The sequence below is a fragment of the Saccopteryx bilineata genome, chromosome 11 (genome assembly GCF_036850765.1).
Source record: "Saccopteryx bilineata isolate mSacBil1 chromosome 11, mSacBil1_pri_phased_curated, whole genome shotgun sequence".
NCBI lineage: Eukaryota > Metazoa > Chordata > Mammalia > Chiroptera > Emballonuridae > Saccopteryx > Saccopteryx bilineata.
In genome coordinates this window covers 24,749,294-24,775,715 of record NC_089500.1, presented here as the reverse complement: position 1 = coordinate 24,775,715, position 26,422 = coordinate 24,749,294, and positions in this window count along the sequence as shown.

Sequence of the window (26,422 nt, the reverse complement as noted above, 5' to 3'; positions counted from 1 at the left end):
CTGAAAATAATAGAAATTACTGAGGCTAAAAATTGGAGAAACAGGGAGAGAATCCCAGGCAAAGAGACAGGTGGCATTGTACTGGTTGTTTTAGTATATCTAATATACATTAGGCAAGTAACATTACTTTTATAATGTTGTCTGTAGGGTAACTGTATCTTAAAATATATTGTACTATCTAGGTGACTGATATTGTTTTCAGTCTATCATATCCCTCCCTGAACAAAACTATAAGGTTTTCTTTGATGCACTCCATACTTTTTCTTTCTTTTGAATCCCTCAAAGCATGAGACCCGAGACTGATTATTTGAGGATATCCAATAAAATCTGAAATATCTCAAAACTGAGGTAACATTAAGTATCATTAAAAATTAGGTTTAAAATTAGAAGAAAAAGATGAATTCCATTAATCAGCCATGTGATTTGTCTCATTTCTTGGGATCAGGTAATTAGTTAAACATGGATGTGCCAGGTACCAAATACAATGGCCTGAAGCCTCTTCTAGGCAGAGCCTTCATTTCTCATCTCCTTACAACACTGGGAACTTTACCTGCTTTTGCAGTGTAAACTGAACTAATTCTTGGCCTGCTCTAGATCACAGGATCCGATGGGACCTGGCTTCCCAGTGTATATAATTTCCCAGCAGCCTATGAGAGAGACAGTCATACCAACAGCCCTTTTACTGACACCTGGAGAAATATAGCGACCACTTCAGTGAGCCTCCAAATGCAGGAAGCTTGGATAAATCAAACCTTTGACCTGCAAAGCACTGTTTTGTATCCTGACCCCAATCCAAAGAGTACTCCTACCTTTCTATAAACAGGTTCTAATGCACTGAGTTGTAATTGCTCCTTTTTTTGTCTGCCTCTTTCATTGGACTCTAGGCTCAGCAAAGGCAGGGACTGACTTCATCATGACGACCATGTACTCAAAAGCAGGGAGGGAGAGTCAATGATGTATGGACAGCAATCAGCCAAAGGTAGAGCAGGGACACGGCCTGGCTATAGCTCTTTCCATTGAATGAACAGAGCTGCTTAGTTTTTGTATTTCCCAGACTCACAGCTCTTTAATAATAACATATGCCGAAACACAGATGTTTTTGGTTGGGTACTCTGGAAGGTCATGCTGAGACAGTTCTCTATGTAGATGCTTCTTAGGGAATCCCCTTGGTATTATTACTTGTAGAAGGAAGAGAAAGATAGTGGCATTGGGCAGAAGGAAAAAAAATCAGTTTGCAACACAAACCTACTGCATAGCTTTGGCCAACTCCATGGAAAATAGGGAGCTATAATGGCACTTCAGGATTGTCCCATTTGGCTGAGGTGACCAAAACTTATACTACTATGTGGAGCAATCATTAGATACTGGACACCCTCAAAAGGAATACAACCCTTGAACAAGTTGGCTTTCTGCAGCTGAGGCAGTCTTTGACAGGTCTATTAATTGACACAGATCCCCTCAGAGCACCCATCATCTCTTGCAAAGCTGACAATGGAACCAAGAATGGCAATAACTGAGAGCCCATGGAATATCCCAGAGGCATGGGCAGGGCAGGTGAAGAAAAAAAGCAGATTCCCTGAGTATGCTTTACAGACACTGGACCAAGAAGGGGCAGTCTAGCTCAGGTTAGAATAGGACTTGATGAGGAGCAATGCTACCAAATAATAACTTGTCTTATTTGTCTATGTTTTAAAATATATTTAATAGACTATCACATCCACTGTAGTGTTTGATCTTGGTATCAACCTTATGTGATAAAGAGAACATTATCTCTAATTCACAAATGAAGAAACTGAGCATGAAAGAGAAGGTGGCTTTCCTGTGATCACTTAGTATATTTCAGAACTGGGATTTATGCTAGACTTCCAGATTTATAAGTCCCTGAAGACCCTTTACTCTTTTCTTAGTCTTAATCTAATAGAATAAATCACTCAAGGAGCCCATTCCAGTCAAGGCTTTAGCCAAGCCTTGTGCAGAGATCCCCAAATCTTGGGGCAACAGGTTTTCCAATGCCTCCTCTGCTGGCCCCCAAACTTTATATAGCTCAAACCTTTTAACTCTCTTCCCATTTCTACCCTCAAGACCATGGTAATCCTATTATGTCCCGATGAGTAATTTTTTCATACACCAGAAGGACTCTTTAAGTAAGTTCTGAATTCACAGCCTTACTCCCAAACTGAAAGTTGAGATGTCTGAGTTCTATGTCATGACCTTGGCCAAAGCACTTTCTATATCTGGAGATTGGTTTCCTATTTTGTAGAATAATCTGTTGGAGTAAATAATCTCCACAGTTCTTCCCAAATTTGAAATGCAGTCTATGAATGTAGAAGCTGCCTGCTATGGCTTATAAAGCAACTCTGTGAGGTTGTTGCATAATGCTTCTCAGATACTACTGATAGCAGCTTCTAATGTATTTTTTTCATGCTGAGATCTTCTAAGTCCCAACTGTATGTTGCTACTAAGTAACAGCATCCCTTCTGTTAATTCCAACATTTAGAAACTTGTATGCATATTATAACTTTCTTTTTTATTAGAGCTTTTAATTTTTTCTTCAAAAGTGCAAAAAGGAAGTTAAAAGGGAACATTAAAGGAAGTTGCTAGATACCCTGGCTCCCTTAAGTGCCCAACAATTCTGATGCTTCAAGGTTGCCCGAGACCAGAGTAATCTGATTTCAGAACTCACACATTTAGAATATAAATTATTGATGCTGCTATAAAAAGGTTTGCAGAGATCATCTACTTAACAAATTACAAATAAGTAAACTGAGTTCCAAATATAGGAATTAAATACTGTAAGCAAGCCTTAATAAAAAAAAATAATGTAAGGAAAATTTTGGTATTATACTATGCAAATATAATTTACTTATCTCATTGTCCAGGCACTACTTATGGAAGAGAGAAATGATGACGCTCATTCTAAAGATTCTGCTGCCCTGGAATGTATCTATGATCTGCAGCCAATGAGTGGGGTACTTAGCTGGTTGGAGCATCCAAGAGCAGAGGCGCCACTGCATCTAGTACCAACAACTTTGGGTCTTTAATCCACTGAGGCTGCATTTTCTTCCTCAAGGAAGCAGGAACTACAAAGACCTAAATCAGTGCAGTGGCCCTGGATGACAGGTTAGTCAGCCCAGACTGTCACCCCAGGGCATAGGTGAAGGATGATAGGACAGAGTACTATTTTCTGGAAGTGGAGACTAAAAGATGTATACACTTCTCAGCACTCCTATGACTTCAACTTTACCTTGTCCCCAGAAGTCCTTACCCTTTCCATAAAGTCCAGGAAGAGTGCTCAAGCCACCTGTGACTTCTCCTTTCACCTGATATTAACACAAATACCAACTCCTCCCCATCTCCAACATTCAGTTAGTCATCGTGAGAAGCTCTGAGAAGCTAATTTCTGCTAAAATAGTAATGAATCCACAAACTTTCCTGTGTCCTTCTTTGCCCAGAACTTGTTTTACAATAGTAAAGAACCCAGAAGGCCAACTCTTTCAAGGGTTTTGTTCTCTAAACTTGAATGTTCAATACTGTGATGGAGCAAGAGTACCATGTTTGCTGGCCATCTGCATGCTGATTCTTCAGCTGTACATTCGAGGTGCAAATGCACCTACAAAGCCATGCCTCATGGCAAGTTTTAAAAAGTACCTACGGACTTTTCTAATGTGAGATTTTTTTAATTGTTACTCTAGTCAACTTTGGTTTTAATCTATAAAGAAAACTGTCATTCAGTCATTATATGTGACCTGGCCAGGCTCTTCACCTTGAGATAATTTGTTTCTGCCTTGAAACCATGGAGTTCAATGTTTTGCTTTTTATTCCTGTTTCCTGAAGATATTTACATGTGAAACAAACAAGAACGAAAATATACTTGAATTCTTATTTGCACAAAATACCCACAAAATTAGGGCGAAAGCCAACACTGAGGCCTATTTTCTGCCTCCCCCGCCTAACTGCCAGTCAAGGTACAAAACCTCTAGCAGAGCAATTGGGTCTTACATTTATAACTCTGTGACATTTAGGAAAACTGAAGACTGGAAACTACACAGACAAGTAAAACCAGTGATTAGAGACAATGAGATTCAGTCTGAAGAAGAAAACAGTAATATTATTAGAGACAGTAATAAGTCCTTCAGATCCCAAATATAGACTAGATCAAAAAGCTAACAGTTTTAGAATTCAACAGAAATGAGTCAGTTTATTTTTAAAATCAATAAAAATATGTTTACTCTGCAATCATGCACTATGTCAGAAACATTTGAAACTCACATATTTGAAAATTTTTTTTTTCAATTTTCTGAAATGCCATTTATTTAAAAGCAGGAGAACAAAGCTACCAAGAGCACAGATTTTGGTGTCAGACTGAGAATTTGACTCTATCACCACCTTTATGACCTTGACAATAGATTTTATTTCTCTGAGCCATAGAATCTACTTCCTTAAATAGGAGCTCTTTATATAATACTTAACAACATAATGTTATTGTGAGAATGAAGTAACATACATCACACTGTGCCTGACAGGTATGTGTCTTCGAAAAATATCAGCTGTTATAATTATTACTGCTTCAAGTCAGTAGCCATTTCATCTGTAATACATTAAGTATTGAGCCAAAAAAGATTTGCACTGCTAGGAACTTGGGCTACAATGGGAGTTGAGATGGGGCTGAAGTAGCTAAGAGGCAAGTACAATGTCAGACTTGGTTCTAAAGTAAAATAATCTTTATGTGCACGCATGATAAGCAAGTGTGAGTAAGTATGAAAGAGTGTGGTAAACAAGGAAAGTTATTCCAGAAAACTGATCGCCAAAAAATTATTCCACTGAGCTAGAGATGTTCTTCAGACTGCTTAGAATGTGTCATAATTGGAGACAGGAAAACAAGTAAATACCTTGCAGTAGGTATTACAGACCACAGAGTATGGCTCTGTGACTTCCCAGGGACATACTGATTAGCCAACTAGTGTAAAATCTTACAGAGAAATAGATGTGAATAAAACAAAATCCTTATACTGCAAAAGCCAACGCATACCGCAAAGCAGAGTGTAAAAGATATAAGATAAAATTTTATTGTAAGTTAAAATATGAATAGAAGATATCCACTATATAGGTGAAGGAGGGCGGGAAGAATATATGTAGCAGTGATTCATAGAATGGATAATATCATTTTAATGCAATATTTTGTGACATTTATGATGGTGACGACAACAGTGATGATGACGACACTATGACTCCACTCAGTGGAGGCCAAGTACTCCTCTTTTTAGCTCCATATATGCCAACAACCCAGTAAGTTTGCTAATATGATTATCTTATTTACAAGTTAATAAAAGTTGGGGTTCAGAGAGATAAAGTAATTTCTTGATATATAAAAATGATGGGAGAGGTATTTACAGATTGAAACAAAAACATAAAAAAAGACAAAGAAGTGAAATCAACTACAGAGTCAACAAAATCAGTATCCTAGTATCACTAATATTGATATTAAACAGAATAGAGTAGTGTCTACTACTCTCATCTGTAGAGATGAGTTTGTACAGAAAGGTTATAGAGACCCTTGAACTCTGGATTTAATGTCATTGAAGATATCAGTGAAATGAAGTGATAAAATAAAGCTCCACTCTAAGAACTTTGATATGGTAGAATAATATAGAATGCATTAAAGTGCAGGAAAAAAAGGTATAAAGAGCTTATGGTTACCGGGGGGAAAGATATGCCAAAGTAATAGTAATATTTCCTAGTTACCCTTGAAACCTCTCAAAGCAGAAAATTGACCTCAAAATAATTTGATTTTGTAGATGGGGTTCTGACAAGTATAGAAGCTCTGTGTTCCTGAAATTCTGGATATCCTGCTGAAGATGGAAGGCTCAGAAAGGAGAGGGGTGAGAATAAGCTTGAGGTCAAGTTGGCATCTCACTCGTTGACAAATCTTCTCATTTCTGTCTATTACTAAGGCTCTTTTTTTACCCTGGCTACAAAACTGACCATGAAGAGAATACAAAAGAAACAATTTTGGACTTTTACTTTTACTTCTGATTCCAACTCTGCCCATTCTAATGAGACCCAACACTTATTTACATCTGGAGTTTGCAACAAGAAGCCTCTAATAGCCTCCTATTACCTGTCAAGAGGAAGGAGAGAGAAGACTTGCAAAAGAGCAGGGTAATAAATATACAGGGAGATGATGGAAGGGAATGGTCCCAGGAGAAATGATTCAGAAAGTAAAGGTGTAGACCCTCAAAGATAATCCTACAACTCAATTTTACAATAGCATAAGTCTTCACATAGGGTGCTCCATGAACTGTGACTTTTTTTTAGATGAAAATTAATCAGAAAATTCACATGAAGCTCACACTATTTGACTATTTACTTGTTGCTTAGAATACAAGCTATAAACACACCCTGAAATTTAACGAGATGCTACATATCAACCAATGAGGCTAATGTCTTATTCTTAGACACATAGACTCAGTTAGCCATGTAGCAAAGTGAGTACATCAGAACTCCATGGTCTGAGACCAGAATTTTTTTTTCATAGCTTCAACATAGTCTTATAGAAGAGAAGCATTCAAGGTATGACATATCAACTAAATTTTGTTTGTACTCTCCAATTCTTTTGCCCAATTCCCTGCCACCCATGATAGTTACAGAACTATGGTGCAGGGCAAAGAGCAATTTCCTGAAAGCATAGCCTGGAGCTTTTTCTAAGTATCTTTGCCCTATTTGTATGGCATTTTATACCCAAATGGTATACAGTATACCTAACAAAGTTGGAGGAATCAGACCACCTGATATCAAACTATACTACAAGACTATAGTAATCAAAACAACATGGTACTGTCATAAAAATCAGACCTATTGATTAATGAATGGAACAGAATAGAGAAATCAACCCACATCAATATGGTCAATTAGTATTTGACAAAACAGGTAAGAACATACAATGGGGTAAAGACAGTTTATTCAATAAATGGTGTTTGAAAAACTGGACAGATATGTGCAAAGAAAATAAAACTAGATCACTTTTTTACACCATACACAAGAATAAACTAAAACTGGATTAAGGACTTAAATATTAGAGTTGAAACTACAGAAATCCTAGGAGAAAACATAGACAGTAAAATGCTGAACATTTCCTGTAGCAATATTCTTTGTCAGATGTATCAACTTGGGCAAGGAAAACAAAAGAAAACAAATGAGACCACATCAAACTAAAATGTTTTTGCACAGCCAAGGAAACCATCAACTAAATAAAAAGACAATTCACTCAATGAGAGAACATATTTGCCGACATATCTGATAAGGGATTATATTCAAAATTTATTTTTTAAAAACTTACAAAACTCAACATTCAAAAAACAAATAATCCAATTAAAAAATGGGCAAGGAACTTGAATAGACTCTTTTCTAAAGTGGACATACAGATGGCCAATAGACATATGAAAAGATGCTCAACATCACTAATCATCAGAGAAATGCAAATTAAAATCATAATGAGATATCACTTCACACTTGTTAGAATGATTATTATCAATAAATCAACAAACAACTGTTGGCAAGGATTGATTGATACAACACTGTGGGAAGCAGTATGAAGTTACCTTAAAAAATTAAAAATGAAATTGCCTTGTGACCTAGTAATTCCACTTCTGATAATTTATCCAAAGAAACCCAAAACACTCATTCAAAAGAATATATGCACCCCTATGGAACTGCAATGTTATTTATGGTAGCCAAAATTTGGAAGTAGCCCAGGTGTCCATTAGTAGATGAGAAGATATAGAAGCTATAATACATTTACATAATTAATGGAATGCTATGCAGCCACCAAAAATAAGGAAATCATACCCATAGTGGCAGCATGGATGGACCTGGAGATTATTATGCTAAGTGAAATAAGCCAGTCAGAGAAAGACAAGAACCATATGATTTTACTCATATGTTGAATCTAATGAACAAAATAGAGACAGACTCAAACATCCAGAGCAAACTGACAGCTGTCAGGGGTGGGGTGCAGAGCACTAGAATTGTCACTGGGCTGGGGGAGGGGGTGGAAGGATTGAGCAAAAACAAGTAAAAACCTCATGACCATGGACAACAGTGTGGTGACTGCCAGGGGAGGTGAAGTGGAGGAGGGTTTGGGGGGATTCATGGTGACAGACGATGACTGGACTTGGAGGCTGAACACACAATATGATGTACAGAGATGTGCTATAGAACTGGGCACCTGAAACCTGTGTAATTGTGTCACCACAATAAAATCAATTATAAAAAAAGATAGAAGCTAATAATGTGTGTCTGTGTGTAAGATCTAATCTTCCTGGCCTCAACTTCTTCATCTGTACAATAAGAGAGATTAAACAAAAGGCTGGTGAGCCCTTTCAAGATGGAACACTCCATGAATTAAAGCCTCTTAAAGAAATAGCCCCTAAATTAAAGCTCCAAAGGCAGATGGTCAAGCTGGCAGTGTCCAGAAAGTGACAGCTCCTTGGTTACCCAATTACACCTTTCAAAGAAAAATAGGAAGTACCCAACTGCTTCCAATTATAATATTCACTGTGCTGGGGAAAGATAAAATCAAATGTGTTAAAGGCCTAATGAGGTGTGTGGAAGCAACGCCCCACCCCTGCAGTGCTCAGCTTTTTCATGCTGTTAATTCTCACTGTCCAGTGGGCAGACATGGAGGGAGAGTTGAAGAAAAAGAGTATTTTCTGACCCAACAGGATGACACAGAAGTAATCATACCAATGCCTTGATTTTATTGTTTTAACACAAATTTGACAGAGGATTCTAAAATACTGTTTTACTTTCCACATCAATATCCTAATACAAGATGCCCAGATACGTTAGGAATAGAGTCTGTTGCGTTTTGTAGAAGAATTGATAGTTTAGTGAAGTTTCAGGAAATCTGAATGAAGCCCACATGGAATTGTCACTGTTGTTTCCATTGGGCTAGGATTATACACATCAAAATGTGGCTGGGCCAATGTTCAGCTCTGGAAATTTCCCTGGCACATCTGTCATGCAAGGCATGTCTTCCAGAAAGGTCTACTTTGATTCTGCCACTCATGTGGTTGAAATAATCTAACTTTGAAAGTATATTTATTTATCAAAGTATGCAAATTAATCAGTGCATGAAACCCAATAAGGTTATGAGACTGAAGTTAATGAAATATTGTATATTGTAAATTTAGTTCCTATGTACAGTTATAACATTATTCTAAAATACATTTTCCATAATTGTCTTTTTTATAATTTTGACATTATGGAAACCGTATTTGTATCCTGATCAATCTTCAAAATATAATTTTTCTTATGGCTTTCTCTAAAGATACATATGCTGCCTGACCTGTGGTGGCGCAGTGGATAAAGCATCGACCTGGAAATGCTGAGGTTGCCGGTTTGAAACCCTGGGCTTGCCTGGTCAAGGCACATATGGGAGTTGATGCTTCCAGCTCCTCCCCCCTTCTCTCTCTCTCTGTCTCTCCTCTCTGTCTCTCTCTCTCTCCCTCTCTCTCTCCTCTCTAAAAAAAAATGAATTAAGATACATATGCTATAGTAGCATAGTCGCCCAATTCTTTGTTTTATGATAATTCACTTTATATTACTTAGAACTTATTCTCCCTGAAACTCCACTCTCCTTCAATCCTCCTTCAATGGAATATTTTAATTTACCTAATTAGAAGACTTGATATAGAACTGAAAGATTAAATTAATTGTATATTTTAATACACAATGACAGCATTCTTATACATTTCACTGAGCTGTTTGTTTTGTTTTGTTTGTTTTTTTGTATTTTTCTGAAGTTAGAAACGGGGAGGCAGTCAGACAGACTCTTGCATGGGCCTGACTGGGATCCACCCGGCATGCCCATCAGGGGGTGATGCTCTGCCCATCTGGGGCGTTGCTCTGTTGCAACCAGAGCCATTCTAGCACCTGAGGCAGAGGCCATAGAGCCATCCTCAGCGCCCGGGGCCAACTTTGCTCCAATGGAGCCTTGGCTGTGGGAGGGGAAGAGAGAGACAGAGAGGAAGGAGAGGGGGAGGGGTGGAGAAGCAGATGGGCGCTTCTCCTGTGTGCCCTGGCCGGGAATTGAACCCAGGACTCCTGCATGCCAGGCCGACGCTCTACCACTGAGCCAACCGGCCAGGGCCTACATTTCACTGAGTTTTGTAATGAATTTCTGATTGGACTTTATACTTATCATTTTCTATGTTTAGGATTCCAAGTTCTACATGACCACTGACTGAGCACTGATATCTTGGCTACATGGTTTGAAAAGTTAATTTACAAAAGAGTTTAGCACACCCTTCATTGCAATTACATTTTAAAAGCAATTTATTAAAATACTTAATATAGTTGGAAATTATTTTTTGCAAAGAAATACACATAGCTTCAGATTCCAAGATATGACAATGCAATTACGATCCTTTCTCATTTAACTTTTAAACATTTTTGATCACTGTTTAATCTAATTTTGGTTTTTGTCCCTAAACAGCCAAGGTTTTTTCAATATGATTATATAGAGTTTTTCTTTTCACTTACATAACTTTTTTTTTTTTTTTTTTAATTTAATAAATTTTTTATTAATGGTAATGGGATGACATTAATAAATCAGGGTACATATATTCAAAGAAAACATGTCTAGGTTATTTTGTCATCAAATTATGTTGAAAACCCCTCGCCCAAAGTCAGATTGTCCTCCGCCACCCTCTATCTAGTTCTCTGTGCCCCTCCCCCTCCCCCTAACTCTCTCCCTCCCTCCCTCCCATGTCCTCCCTCCCCCCCCCACCCTTGGTAACCACCACACTCTTGTCCATGTCTCTTAGTCTCATTTTTATGTTCCACCAATGTATGGAATCATGTAGTTCTTGTTTTTTTCTGATTTGCTTATTTCACTCCTTATAATGTTATCAAGATCCCACCATTTTGCTGTAAATGATCTGATGTCATCATTTCTTATGGCTGAGTAGTATTCCATAGTGTATATGTGCCACATCTTCTTTATCCAGTCTTCTATTGAAGGGCTTTTTGGTTGTTTCCATGTCTTGGCCACTGTGAACAGTGCTGCAATGAACATGGGGCTACATGTGTCTTCACGTATCAATGTTTCTGAGGTTTTGGGGTATATACCCAGTAGAGGGATTGCTGGGTCATAAGGTAGTTCTATTTGCAGTTTTTTGAGGAACCACCAAACTTTCCTCCATAATGGTTGTACTACTTTACAGTCCCACCAACAGTGAATGAGGGTTCCTTTTTCTCCACAGCCTCTCCAACATTTGCTATTACCCGTCTTGTTGATAATAGCTAATCTAACAGGAGTGAGGTGGTATCTCATTGTAGTTTTGATTTGCATTTCTCTAATAACTAATGAAGCTGAGCATCTTTTCATATATCTGTTGGCCATTTGTATCTCTTCCTGGGAGAAGTGTCTGTTCATGTCCTCTTCCCATTTTTTTATTGGATTGCTTGTTTGTTTGTTGTTGAGTTTTATGAGTTCTTTGTAAATTTTGGATATTAGGCCCTTATCTGAGCTGTCGTTTGAAAATATCAGTTCCCATATAGTTGGCTGTCTGTTTATTTTGATATCAGTTTCTCTTGCTGAGCAAAAACTTTTTATTCTGATGTAGTCCCATTCATTTATCTTTGCCTTCACTTCTCTTGCCATTGGAGTCAAGTTCATAAAATGTTCTTTAAAACCCAGGTCCATGATTTTAGTACCTATGTCTTCTTCTATGTACTTTATTGTTTCAGGTCTTATATTTAGGTCTTTGATCCATTTTGAATTAATTTTAGTACACGGGGACAGGCTGTAGTCGAGTTTCATTCTTTTGCATGTGGCTTTCCAGTTTTCCCAACACCATTTGTTGAAGAGGCTTTCTTTTCTCCATTGTGTGTTGTTGGCCCCTTTATCAAAGATTATTTGGTCACTTACATAACTTTAATGCACCCATATGTTAATAAACCCACAATGATAACATTTTCATCATTTGCTAATTATTTTTTACTGTGATCTTTTTAAAGACATAGCATCCAATGGTATGGAAATAAAATAGTATTTCAAGTTATTTTAACTTGCTTACCACACCGTAGGGGCAATACCAAACCATCAATTTAGAACATATTGCTTTGTGCTAATTATTCAAGGAATGGTATTGTTATTATGATGCTATTTTCCTTGAACTAGATGCCAAAGATGATCTGAATCAACTATAAAGCTTAATTGATGTTCTCTAAAACTTCTTTATTTTCCACTGTAGTATTCAAAACTCCTTACTTTATTAAATGATGACAATCCTCCATCATGAATCAAGAGGTATCAAGGTCCTCGTGATGTTATAAGAAACTGAATTTAGAGCTGCTCATCTTTCAGACCAAAAGCATCCTTTGACCAAGATGTAAAGGATCCATAATTTGCCCCCTTTGTCTCTCTCCACCCCTTCTTCTGTCCACTATGTCATAACACTCTCTTCCAACACATCACTGAAGACAGTCAATGCCAGTGGGCTGAAGGTCTGTCAGATAAAACCTATTCACATTCCTGGAAACAGGCACTCTTCCTCAAGGTGTATCACTGAGTTTATGAGATATTACAGAACAGGAAATGGTATCAAATTTTTTCCTAGATCTCAGAGAAAGAATTCCTGGAGGAATAATTTTCAATTAGTGAAAAACAAAATCCAGAAACAGAGGATCTGATAGTAATTTTTTGAAAAAATATGAGACCAAAGTCTTATATCACATCTCAAAACCCTCATCAATCCTATTTGTCAACAGGTCATCACTTTCTATGGTCTTTTTTGCAAAGGCTTTTTTGGGAAGCCATGTGTAAAAATAACCCTCTGGTTTTCATGAACTTAAAATTCCCTGGTGATACTTTTTATTGCTTAGGGATTTAAATACAAATGGTGCTGGGAAGAAAAGTAACTCTATGATGTTATCAATTATGACTTCCATGAAATGATGGGCCTTATGCTATCTTATAATTTTGAAATTCTGTAATTGTACTCTTAGGCCTCAGTAGAAACAAAAGTGTGTGAGAACAACTTTTGACTTTGAAACCAACTTTACATTTTACCTAAACTAGCACTTCCCCAATGCACTGAACAGTCCAAGCACCATAAATCCCAGAAACCAGATCATAATATATATATAGCCCCCAACTTTGCTGTTCATTTCAAAACATTTTTGCTTGAAGACAATGGAAAATTCAAACCCAAGATGAATTTTAAAAGTCATAAAAAAGAAGGTTTAAATAATTACTGTAGTCAATTTTAGGGATAGCAGATTTGATACCAAGCAAGTAAGAGAAACATAAAAACAACTGGAAATTTTAAAATGCCTTAAGCTTATTTTCTCAGAATAAGGTGTTGTTCATACCCCTTATCACCAGGGCTGTTTCTGACCTCAATTTAATTTAGCAGTGAGGATGATTCTCATGATCCCTGAAGAATTACCCTGAACTCTACCAGACCTCATTGTCTTCCCCTAAATCAGCTTTATTTCCACTAGCACATTACACATCCATCAACTGTGAACTTGAGCTAGTCACCGCTTTTTCAGAAATGAAGTTCTGACCTCTCCCCTACCCCCCACCTTATCCCTGACCAAACAGTTGAAAATGGGGTGATTATATGTCATTTATACATCTAATCTTTTTTTTAAAAAAAAGATTTTCAAGAGTTTCCAGCTTCAGTTTTTCTTTTTGCCCCAAATCCATTACTTTATATTTATTTTCTGAAACACAGCAGTAGGGTCATTTATTAAGCATGGCACAGTGACTAGAGCTGTAATCTGCTTTAGAGACTATTACGAAATTCTTCTGCAGTAATTTTTAAAAGTCTGGACAAATAAGATGAAGAGAAATGCCCAGAGCAGGCAAATGCTTAACAGTGACTTATATTCTTCTAGTGATCCGGAGAGTATGGGCACCTCATGGACAGGGTGATTTCATCTCTGAGTGAGATTACTACAAAACTGCTATCATTCTGTCATGAATAATTGATCATCACACCGTTTGGGGAGGGGGAAACGTGATAAACAATGCAACAAATGTGGCAAAGAGAGAGCATACAGTTTATTATTTTACCACCTATTACTTCACCATTTGTGAAGATGTCATAGGCACAGCCTTCCAATCACTGCATGAGTGTGAAAACTGCATGACAAGTAAAAAATTACAATGAAGTCATTTAACTCTTTTGCAAATGGCCTCTTTGGGTTTTGTGGAAAGCCTGTTTATAAGAGAATGCATAGACCAATGGCGGTTCCTGTTGGAACAGTGCTGTGAGCAGAGTTTCTTTTTGGTCCTTCTCCCCTTCCATTTCAACTTTCTTCTCATAGTTGACAACCTGTGTTCCCCAACCCATTTACCTGAACGAACATCCCACCATTGGAACAGCCTAAGGCTCCAACAACCGGAATTCCAGCAGCCATCCCAGCCCAATGAGGCTGCCTATTCAAAATTGACCCTTTTTTCTTCCCGTCATGCAAAATCTTATTCTCTCTCCCTGTCCTGTTGTGATGGCTCTTAAGGGGAAATTAATCTCATTAAAATAAACCAAATGTAAACCAGTATCGGGATGCCCAGTAACTTTCTACGGACCTAGCTAATTGAAAGAAAAAACTTTTTTTTTCTAAAAAGACTGAAATGATGGAAAATGAAAATAAATAAATAAACAAAACTGAAATGTGACAAAGAGCCTGCCAAGTCTCATTAATCTACCTAATCTACCCATTTCTAATGTCTCTTGAAAATCATAGTATACATCAGAAGAAACCAGAATTTCTGGGGTCTTGAAGCTCTAGGTAAGAATCTTTAAAGATATGTAATCCTAAATAAATGAATAAGTTTTCACTTATTTCCACAAATAAAAAATAGTAAAATAGATAAAACACACACACAAAATTAAAATTCTAATATTAAAAGCTGTATTTTCTTTTTGAGAGTTGACAAATAATGATAATTTTTTTTAAAAAGATTCTGAAGAAATAATGAAAAGAAGCCTTTCCAAAATTATTTTAACATATGACTCTACAAAATAAAAAATTATTCTAGGTAAAATTCTCAAAATATAGGTTAAGAAAAACAGCATGTACAGCAGAGAAAATAAAAAAAAGAGGATGGGGAGAAGGAAAGTGGAAAGGAGAGAGAAAAGGGAAAAAAAAGAGAATTCTCAGCAAATGTCTGATTAGGTATAACTTACTTCAATGGTCCAAATGCATTCATAAAACAAAATGTAGAAATGTTTTAAATCTCAGTTATGATAACTGCATCCATTTTTTAGTGTCCACATGTTATAAATTCCATAGTATTTAATAGCCATTCAGCCAAACTCAATGTCATATCTACAACATGCTAAGCATTCTTTTAGATATTGGGTTTGCAGCAATAAAGAAAGACAAGATAGAAATCCTTGTCCTCAGATAGCCTGCATTCTAGTGAGAGAGACAAACAATAACTAGGATAAAGGAATAAAATATATATTTTCCAACCAATCATTTAACAAATAAATAAGCAAATAACAAATCCTGCAGGGGGAGTCCAGTATCCAGAGTTGCTACAATATACTATCTAAAATGTTCATTTCCCAGCAAAAAGTTATAAAACATGCAAAGAATGTAGAAATTATGGCCCATATACTGGAAAAAAAGCACATGGACAGCCCCATGCAAAAAAATGAAATTGGACTCTTTTCTTACACCTCTCACAAAAATTAACTCAAAATGTCTTTCTCTGTCTGACTTATTTCACTTAGTATAATACCCACTAGGTCCATCCATGTTGCTGCAACTGACAAGATTTCATTCTTTTTATTGCTAAGTAATAGTCCACTGAATATATATACCACTTCTTCTTTATCCATTTCTCTACTAATGAACACCTATATTGCTTCCATATTTTGGCTACTGTAAATAATGCAGCAGTAAATATGGGGATGCATATATCTTTTTTAATCAGTGTTTTCATTTCCTTCAGATAAGTACCCAGAGGGGAAATTGCTGGGTCATGTGGTAGTTCTATATTTAAATGTTTAAGGAACCTTCATGCAGTTTACCACAGTGGCTGCACCAGTTTACAACCCTACCAGCAGTGCATGAGGGTTCCCTTTTCTCTACACCCTAACCAGTACTTGTTGTTTGATGATCTTTTGATAACAGACATTTTGACAAGTAGGAGGTGATATCTCAGTGGATTTTTGTTTCATTTCTCTAATAATTAATGATGTTGAGCATCTTTTCATATGTCTGTGGGCCATCTGTATGTTTTCTTTGGAGAAATATTTATTGATGTCCTTTGCCCATTTTTTAATTAGATGGTTTGTAGTTTTGATGTTGAACTGTATAATTTCACTTATATGTGGAATCTAAAAACACAAAACAAACAAAACAGAAACAGACTCATAGATACAGAGGATAAACAGATGGTTGCTAGAGGAAAGGTTAGTGGAGGTTGGGTAACAAAGAAGAAGGAGAATAAGAGATACAAAATTACAGTTTTAAAATGAATAAGTAATGTACTACAAAGAAAATATAGTGAATAATATCACAATAACTTTTTATGGTGACAGATGGTTATTGGACTTTTCATGGTGATCACATCATAAGGTATATAAATGTTGAATCACTACATTGTATATCTGAAACTAATATAATATTGTAGGTTAAATATACTTTAATAAAAAAAACTAACTTGAAATCAGTCAAAGACTTAAATGTGAGCCCTAAAACCATAAAACTCCTCGAGGAAAACAGGTAAAATATCCTTGACATTGGTCTTGGCAGAATTTCTTGGATGAGACATCAAAAGAACAAGCAAAAAAACTCAAAAGAAAAAAATTACTGTACTTGGAAGTAACGATGGGAGTCTCCAAGGGGAATAGACATCAAGCCTTCCAAGGAGTGGCATAAATACATGCCAGAGCTGTGTTCAAGGATGTGGCCCCTTCCCTGGAAGACGACTATAGGAGCAGGTCCAAGTTCCCTATCCAAGCCAATGAGGAACAGAAGAAAAGAGAACAATTGCAGGAGGCCAGCTATGGGAGGCAGAAAGGTGGGGAGTGCTGATTTTAGCAGAGCCATTACCCAGAGCTAGAAATGACAAGAAGACCATTAGCTTCTCCCAGACTTTTAACAAATATTGAAGAAGGCAGAAACCCCTGCAGAACCTGAAATGGGGTAATTAATCCACTGTATTGGTGGGTAAATGCATTTCAGAAGTAGACAGTTGATACTGGCTGACCTAGCTATAACATAGTGCCTACATTTCAGATTTGTCTTAATCACCAACCAATATAATAAGTACTTTGTAAACAGTAAATTGTTATATAGGTGTTAATTACTATTGCTGCTTTCATTATTCTATTATTGTTATTCTGCAAACATTCCACTCAGAGCCCTGCACATTGTAAGTTCTTGCATATTCTAAGTACAATTATTGACTGGCTGACTACGTGATTTCAAAAAATAAAAAACTGACCTATCTACTCTCTCTAGCCTCCCTTCCTCCAAATTTCAGCCCCTGGAGGAGAAACAAAAGTAGACAGCAGAGGCAGTTCCCAAGAGATGAAACTTGCTGAAGGGACAGGCAGTAGACAACAAAAAAGGAGGTCTGTCAAGCTGCTTGAAGGGGCTTCCTCGGTCTATTTACAAGAAAAGCATGTATCCTTATTGTAATAAGTGAGCTTGGAGGACTAGACAGGCTCTTTAATCTCAGAAATGACACTGTGAACTCCAGTTCACCTGCTCGATTTATTTACATTGCTTTTGCCCGCTAACAAATCCAACTCTCCATCAGATTAATCAACATTTATCAGCCAGCGGCGGGAGCATCATTTCATAACGTAAGTAAAATAGAGAGGGAGTGAAATGGAATAGAGAATAAAACCCCCATTACTCTGTGGCTATTTTTTTCTCTATGTATTTTATTCACATAATGAATGATGTACTTCTGGCTTTAATAGCATAGCAACCCTGGGTTCTGTTTGTTTAATGTTTCTCTGCCAGGGACTGTGCAATTCAATAGCATATGCACAGCAGGATAAAGGAGGAGGATGGTCAAGTCTAGGTTTTGGGTTTTAAAGATAAATTGCTCAAATAAACCAAAGGAAGGTTAACACCAAGTTCTCCAGAATCTAGAGTTGTTAGTTCAAATAAATTAACACCCATGAACAGTATAATTTGTCTGTGTGGTATGTCATTGGCCCTTACTGCAAATGAAACATTCATTCACGCATCCATTTAAATAATTGAGTACCAGCTATTTACTGAAAAACCATTCTGGATGCTAAAGATGTAGCAATGGAAAAAGAAAGTTCCTCCCCCCATGGAGTTTACATTTGAAGGGTATTATAAACAATAGCAAATAAATATGTAAAACAATTTTATTAGCAGCGAGTGTTATAAAAAGTAAAGTGAGCTATGGGAACAGAAATGGAAGCGTTTCTCTGGATGGATAGACAAAAAGCTGAGATGATATCAGAGCAAAAATCTGAATAAAGTAGAACCAGGCATTTGGATACCTGAGTAAAGAGCATTCCAGATGGAAGGGAAAACAAGGAACATTTGAGGAAGAGCTGCAAGGCCAGTGTTACCAGAGAGAAGTGAACATGGAGAAGAACTATAAGAACATTTGTCAGAGATGTAGCACTGGGCTTTCTCATGTAGACTTTTCTACAATGGCAGGAATTTGAAAGTTATAAGAATTAGGTGGGAATTTTCAAAATCACATTGTGATTTTGCTTCTGACTTATACAACACAAGGACAGAAAATTTGATTTGTAACTCTTTATTTTTCAAATGAAGAATTGATACTGCCCAGGTTACCAATCTTTTAATGATGTTGATGAATGATGATATGATAAGGCATTTGGTAATGGATTAGTTGCTCACAACTGACTGAGCAAGTAACAAATAACCTTTTTGAAATTGGTTTGCTTTATTTGTTTAACCTTTAGGTGAAGTATAACATGCAAAGAGAGAAGGACACAACTTACATATGAATGGCTCGAGTAATTACCACAAAGTAAAAATTCCACCAAATCAAGAAATTGAACATGATTAACATCTAGAGTTCCCTTCCTGGCCTCTCCCAATCACAACCCCTCCCACTCGCCAGAGTTAATCACTCTCCTGTCTTCTAATAGCACATATCACTTTTTTTTTTAAATAAATTTTTATTAATGGTAATGGGATGACATTAATAAATCAGGGTACATATATTCAAAGAAAACATGTCTAGGTTATTTTGTCATTAAATTATGTTGCATACCCCTCGCCCAAAGTCAGATTGTCCTCCGCCACCCTCTATCTAGTTCTCTGTGCCCCTCCCCCTCCCCCTAACTCTCTCCCTCCCTCCCTCCCATGTCCTCCCTCCCCCCCACCCCTGGTAACCACCACACTCTTGTCCATGTCTCTTAGTCTCGTTTTTATGTTCCACCAATGTATGGAATCATGTAGTTCTTGTTTTTTTCTGATTTACTTATTTCACTCCTTATAATGTTATCAAGATCCCACCATTTTGCTGTAAATGATCTGATGTCATCATTTCTTATGGCTGAGTAGTATTCCATAGTGTATATGTGCCACATCTTCTTTATCCAGTCTTCTATTGAAGGGCTTTTTGGTTGTTTCCATGTCTTGGCCACTGTGAACAGTGCTGCAATGAACATGGGGCTACATGTGTCTTTACGTATCAATGTTTCTGAGGTTTTGGGGTATATACCCAGTAGAGGGATTGCTGGGTCATAAGGTAGTTCTATTTGCAGTTTTTTGAGGAACCACCATACTTTCCTCCATAATGGTTGTACTATTTTACAGTCCCACCAACAGTGAATGAGGGTTCCTTTTTCTCTACAGCCTCTCCAACATTTGCTATTACCCGTCTTGTTGATAATAGCTAATCTAACAGGGGTGAGGTGGTATCTCATTGTAGTTTTGATTTGCATTTCTCTAATAACTAATGAAGCTGAGCATCTTTTCATATATCTGTTGGCCATTTGTATCTCTTCCTGGGAGAAGTGTCTGTTCATGTCCTCTTCCCATTTTTTTTATGGGATTGTTTGTTTGTTTGTTGTTGAGTTTTATGAGTTCTTTGTAAATTTTGGATATTAGGCCCTTATCTGAGCTGTTGTTTGAAAATATCATTTCCCATTTAGTTGGCTGTCTGTTTATTTTGATATCAGTTTCTCTTGCTGAGCAAAAACTTTTTATTCTGATGTAGTCCCATTCATTTATCTTTGCCTTCACTTCTCTTGCCATTGGAGTCAAGTTCATAAAATGTTCTTTAAAACCCAGGTCCATGATTTTAGTACCTATGTCTTCTTCTATGTACTTTATTGTTTCAGGTCTTATATTTAGGTCTTTGATCCATTTTGAATTAATTTTAGTACACGGGGACAGGCTGTAGTCGAGTTTCATTCTTTTGCATGTGGGATTTCCAGTTTTCCCAACACCATTTGTTGAAGAGGCTTTCTTTTCTCCATTGTGTGTTGTTGGCCCCTTTATCAAAGATTATTTGACCATATATATGTGGTTTTATTTCTGGGCTTTCTATTCTGTTCCATTGGTCTGAGTGTCTATTTTTCTGCCAATACCATGCTGTTTTGATTACCGTGGCCCTATAATATAGTTTAAAGTCAGGTATTGTAATGCCCCCAGCTTCATTCTTTTTCCTTAGGATTGTTTTGGCTATTTGGGGTTTTTTTATAGTTCCATATAAATCTGTTGATTTTTTGTTCCATTTCTTTAAAAAATCTCATAGGAATTTTGATGGGAATTGCATTAAATTTGTATATTGCTTTGGGTAATATGGCCATTTTGATTATATTTATTCTTCCTATCTAAGAACAAGGAATATTTTTCCATCTCATTGTATCTTTTTCGATATCCCTTAACAATGCTTTGTAATTTTCATTATATAGGTCCTTTACATTCTTTGTTATGTTTATTCCTAGGTATTTTATTTTTTTTGTTGCAATCGTGAAGGGGATTATTTTTTTGAGTTCGTTTTCTAATATTTCATTGTTGGCATATAGAAAGGCTATGGACTTTTGTATGTTAATTTTGTATCCTGCGACCTTACTGTATTGGTTTATTGTTTCTAATAATCTTTTTGTGGAGTCCTTCGGGTTTTCGATGTATAGGATCATATCATCTGCAAAAAGTGATACCTTTACTTCTTCTTTTCCGATATGGATGCCTTTTATTTCTTTGTCTTGTCTGATTGCTCTGGCCAGAACTTCTAGCACCACGTTAAATAAGAGTGGAGAGAGTGGACAACCCTGTCTTGTTCCTGATTTAAGGTAGAAAGTCCTCAGTTTTATGCCGTTTAATAGGATGTTGGCTGATGGTTTATCATATATGGCCTTTATCATGTTGAGATATTTTCCTTCTATACCCATTTTGTTGAGAGTCTTAAACATAAAATTGTGTTGTATTTTATCAAAAGCCTTTTCTGCATCTATTGATAAGATCGTGTGGTTTTTGTTCTTTGTTTTGTTGATACGGTGTATTACGTTAACCGTTTTGCGTATGTTGAACCATCCTTGAGATTCTGGGATGAATCCCACTTGATCATGATGTATTATTTTTTTAATAGGTTGTTGTATTCAGTTTGCCAGTATTTTGTTTAGTATTTTAGCATCTGTATTCATTAGAGATATTGGTCTGTAGTTTTCTTTCTTTGTGCCATCCTTGCCAGGTTTTGGTATGAGGGTTATGTTGGCCTCATAAAATGTGTTTGGAAGTATTGCTTCTTCTTCAATTTTTTGGAAGACTTTGAGTAGAATAGGAACCAAGTCTTCTTTGAATGTTTGATAGAATTCACTAGTATAACCATCTGGGCCTGGACTTTTATCTTTGGGGAGGTTTTTAATAGTTTTTTCTATTTCCTCCCTGCTGATTGGTCTGTTTAGGCTTTCTGCTTCTTCATGACTCAGTCTAGGAAGGTTGTATTGTTCTAGGAAGTTATCCATTTCTTCTAGATTGTTGTATTTGGTGGCATATAATTTTTCATAGTATTCTACAATAATTCTTTGTATATCTATGATGTCTGTGGTGATCTCTCCTCTTTCATTTTGGATTTTATTTATTTGAGTCCTGTGCCTTTTTTCCTTGGTGAGTCTTGCCAAGGGTTTGTCCATTTTGTTGATCTTTTCAAAGAACCAGCTCCTTGTTTTATTGATTTTTTCTATAGTTTTTCTGTTCTCTATTTCATTTATTTCTGCTCTGATTTTTATTATCTCCTTTCTTCGGCTGGTTTTGGGTTGTCTTTGTTCTTCTTTTTCTAGTTCCTTAAGGTGTGAAGTTAAGTGGTTTACTTCGGCTCTCTCTTGTTTGTTCATATAGGCCTGAAGTGATATGAACTTTCCTCTTATTACTGCTTTTGCTGCATCCCAGAGATTCTGATATGTCGTATTTTCATTTTCATTTGTCTGTATATATCTTTTGATCTCTGCGCTTATTTCTTCTTTGACCCATTCATTTTTTAGAAGTATGTTGTTTAGTTTCCACATTTTTGTGGGTTTTTCCCCCTCTTTTTTGCAGTTGAATTCTAGTTTCAAGGCTTTATGATCAGAAAATATGCTTGGTACAATTTCAATTTTTCTAAATTTGCTGATATTGTCTTTGTGGCCCAACATATGGTCAATTCTTGAGAATGTTCCATGTACACTAGAGAAAAATGTATACTCTGTCGCTTTGGGATGAAGTGTCCTGTAGATGTCTATCATATCCAGGTGTTCTAGTATTTCGTTTAAGGCCACTATATCTTTATTGATTCTCTGTTTGGATGACCGATCTAGAGCCGTCAGCGGTGTATTGAGGTCTCCAAGTATGATTGTATTTTTGTTAGTTTTTGTTTTAAGGTCAATAAGTAGCTGTCTTATATATTTTGGTGCTCCTTGGTTTGGTGCATATATATTAAGGATTGTTATGTCTTCTTGATTCAACTTCCCCTTAATCATTATGAAATGACCATTTTTGTCTCTGAGTACTTTTTCTGTCTTGTAGTCAGCATTATTAGATATGAGTATTGCTACGCCTGCTTTTTTTTGGGTGTTGTTTGCTTGGAGTATTGTTTTCCAGCCTTTCACTTTGAATTTTTTTTTATCCTTGTTGCTTAGATGTGTTTCTTGTAGGCAGCATATAGTTGGATTTTCTTTTTTAATCCATTCTGCTACTCTGTGTCTTTTTATTGGTAAGTTTAATCCATTTACATTTAGTGTAATTATTGACACTTGTGGGTTCCCTACTGCCATTTTATAAATTGCTTTCTGTTAGTTTTGTATCTAGTTTGATTCTTCTCTTTTGTTTTTCTATCATTTGTTTTTGTTTGTTTGTGTTCCATACTTCTTTCCTCTGTTGCTACCTTTTTTAAGTTAAGTGTTTTTGTGGTGGTTTTTTCAAGGGTGGTTACCATTAAGTAATGAAAAGGATACCTACCATATTCATTGTAGTACCCTATCTTATATGTATTTCTGCACTTCATCGTCCTTTGCTACTGTTAATCTCCATCCTCTCCCCCCTTTTTTTCCTTTGTTGTCACAGTTTAAGTTTGGTTTTATTGTGTTCTTGGTGGAGCTGTTACTTGTGGTGTTGTTTTCTTTTGTTCTTTGAATCTGGTTGGAAAACCCCCTTTAGTATTTCCTGGAGTGGGGGCTTTCTGCTGATAAATTCTCTCATCTTTTCTGTATTTGTGAATGTTTTTATATCTCCTTCATACTTGAAGGATAGCTTTGATGGGTATAGTATTCTTGGCTGAAAGTTCCTCTCTTTCAGGGCTTTAAATATTGGGGTCCACTCTCTTCTAGCTTGTAGAGTTTCTGCTGAGAAATCTGATGATAATCTAATAGGCCTTCCTTTATATGTTGTACTCTTCTTTTCCCTGGCTGCCTTGAGTGATTTTTTCTTTGTCATTGGTTTGTATCATCTTTATTATGATGTGCCTTGGAGTGGGTTTGTTGGAGTTACGAAAACTCAGTGTTCTGTTTGCTTCTTGAATTTGAGGCTTTAGTTCTTTCCACAGGCTTGGGAAATTCTCGTCTATTATTTGTTTGAGTATATTCTCCATTCCATTTTCTTTCTCTTCTCCCTCTGATATTATTCTTATGTTATTCTTTCTGATGGAGTCAGACAATTCCTGTAGGGCTTTCTCGTTTTTTATTATTTTTGAGTCTCTTTCTTCTTCTCTCTGTTGTGCCTCAAGTTGTTTGTCTTCTATTTCACTAATCCTATCTTCTATCTGGGCTGTTCTGTTAGCTAAGCTTGTTACCTCGTTTTTCAGCTCGTGAATTGAGTTTTTCATTTCTGTTTGATTTGTTTTTATAGTTTCAATTTCCTTGGTAATATATTCTTTGTGTTCATTGAGTTGTTTTCTGTTCTCCCTAAATTGCCTTTCTGTATTTTCTTGTATATCTCTGAGTATTTTTAAGATTTCTATTTTACATTCTCTGTCATTTAGCTCCAAGGCTTCCAATATGTTAAGTCTTTTCTCCATAGATTTTTCCACATCTATTTGTGTTACCTCTCTTTCTTTTGTATCCATAATATTCAATTTCCTCTTTCTTATTGGCATCTGAGGGTGGTCTTGTTGATAGCACTAATTAGAATTAATAAAGAGTAAAAAGTAAAAAAAAAAAAAAAAAAAAAGGTAAAACACCCCACAAAAAAAACCAGTAATAATTTATTATTTCCCCCTTTTTTCTTTCTTCTCTTTCCCTACTCTCCCCTCCTCAGGGAAATATCGTGATGACCTGTGAATTATATTATGCTAAATGGAACAAAAATTACCTATAATGGAGGGCCTGATTTGGGGTGAAGAGTTCAAGGGGCAAAAAAAGGGAGTAGGGATCTACTAAATGCAAAAAAAAAAAAAAAAGGAAGAAAATCTTAGACAAGCATAAGATGATTTGTTTGTAAGTGATGGTCAACTAAGAGATATAATGAGAGGGATAAGAGGGAACCAGAAAAAAGGAGAAAAAAAAAGAATAATAAAGAAGAAAAAAATAAAAATAATAAGTAAAAATCTGTTGTATTAAGTGGAGCGAAGACTAAATACAATGGAGACCTTGGGTTGGGAGGAATGCTAGTGAGTTAAAAAGCAACGTAAAAAGTACCCAAAATGCCACAAAAATAAACAAACAAACAACAACAATTAAAAAAAACAAAAGCGAAAAAGAAAAATAAAACCAAAAAAAAACCCTTCAATCCCAAATTAACTAATTTGTTCGTGATTGAGGATTAAATGGGAGGAAAAGTAAAACGAGAAAAGAAAAAAACGAATAGAAAGGAAAAAATAAGAAAAAGAGAAAAACGAAGGAAGGAAAAAAAGGAAGAGAAAAAAACAAAATAAAGCAAAACAAAAAAAAACAAAAGAGGAGAGAGTGAGAGTTACGTGTTTTGGAGTATAACCTTAAAGGAGGGTGAGGATGAAGAAAAGAAATAAAATGTAACACTCATGGGTAGTGTAGTTCAAGAAAAGGGAAGCATAAGATGGGCAGAGAATAAAAGGACCGAGGTGGAGGAAATAGAAATAATAATAATAAAGGCAATAAGATAGAAGAAACAAACAACAACAAAAAAAAAAATTAGTGGAACAAGTTGTAAAGTCTGTGGATTTTTCTTGATTTTGAGAGGTTAACTTCTTCCTTTTTCTTTTCTCTCCCTCTTCCTGGTTGGTGACTCTGTACCCCAGGCTCTGCCCCTGTGTCACACTTAGGTAGGGATTTGCAGTTGATGGGATTCTATGGCAATGTCATATAATTGGCTTTAGTCTTGCTGGTAGTCAAGGCTTGTTGGCGTTTGCAGGGTCCAATGATAAGAGAGTTTGCTTTCCTGGAGTCTCTCTCCTAGTCCCCCCTTCCTGAATTAACAGCCTGGTGATCCAGCTATAAGGCTGCTACTGCTTCTAACTGCAGAGTAAGAGGCTCAAAGAGCTAGGAAATCCCCACTCTATCCCCACTCAGCGCAAGGCTTTGGGAAAGGCTCTGGCAGTCATAGCCTCCAGTGTAATCAGGCAGGCAAATATCTTTATGTCATCTAATTTTCAGATTTATCATAAAATATTGTTTACAGTATTTTTCTATTATCATCCTAAAATATGTAGGATTTAAACAATATTACTGCTTCCATTAATATTGAGTATTTGTACTTTCTTTTTTATTGTTAGTCAATGTACTCAGAAATTAATTTATAAGCCAATTCCATTAATTTCTTAAATCTCTTTATATTTTTTCTATATTACTTTCTTTGTTAATATTTATTATTTTTCTCACTTATTTAGGTTTAATGATTCTTCAGACTGATTTTCATTAAAATATATAAATATAAATTTAAAGCTATGAATTTTTCTATAGCCATAGCATTAGTAACAACTCACAAGATCTGACGTTATAGTTTCTCATTCAATTAAAAATATTTTCCAATT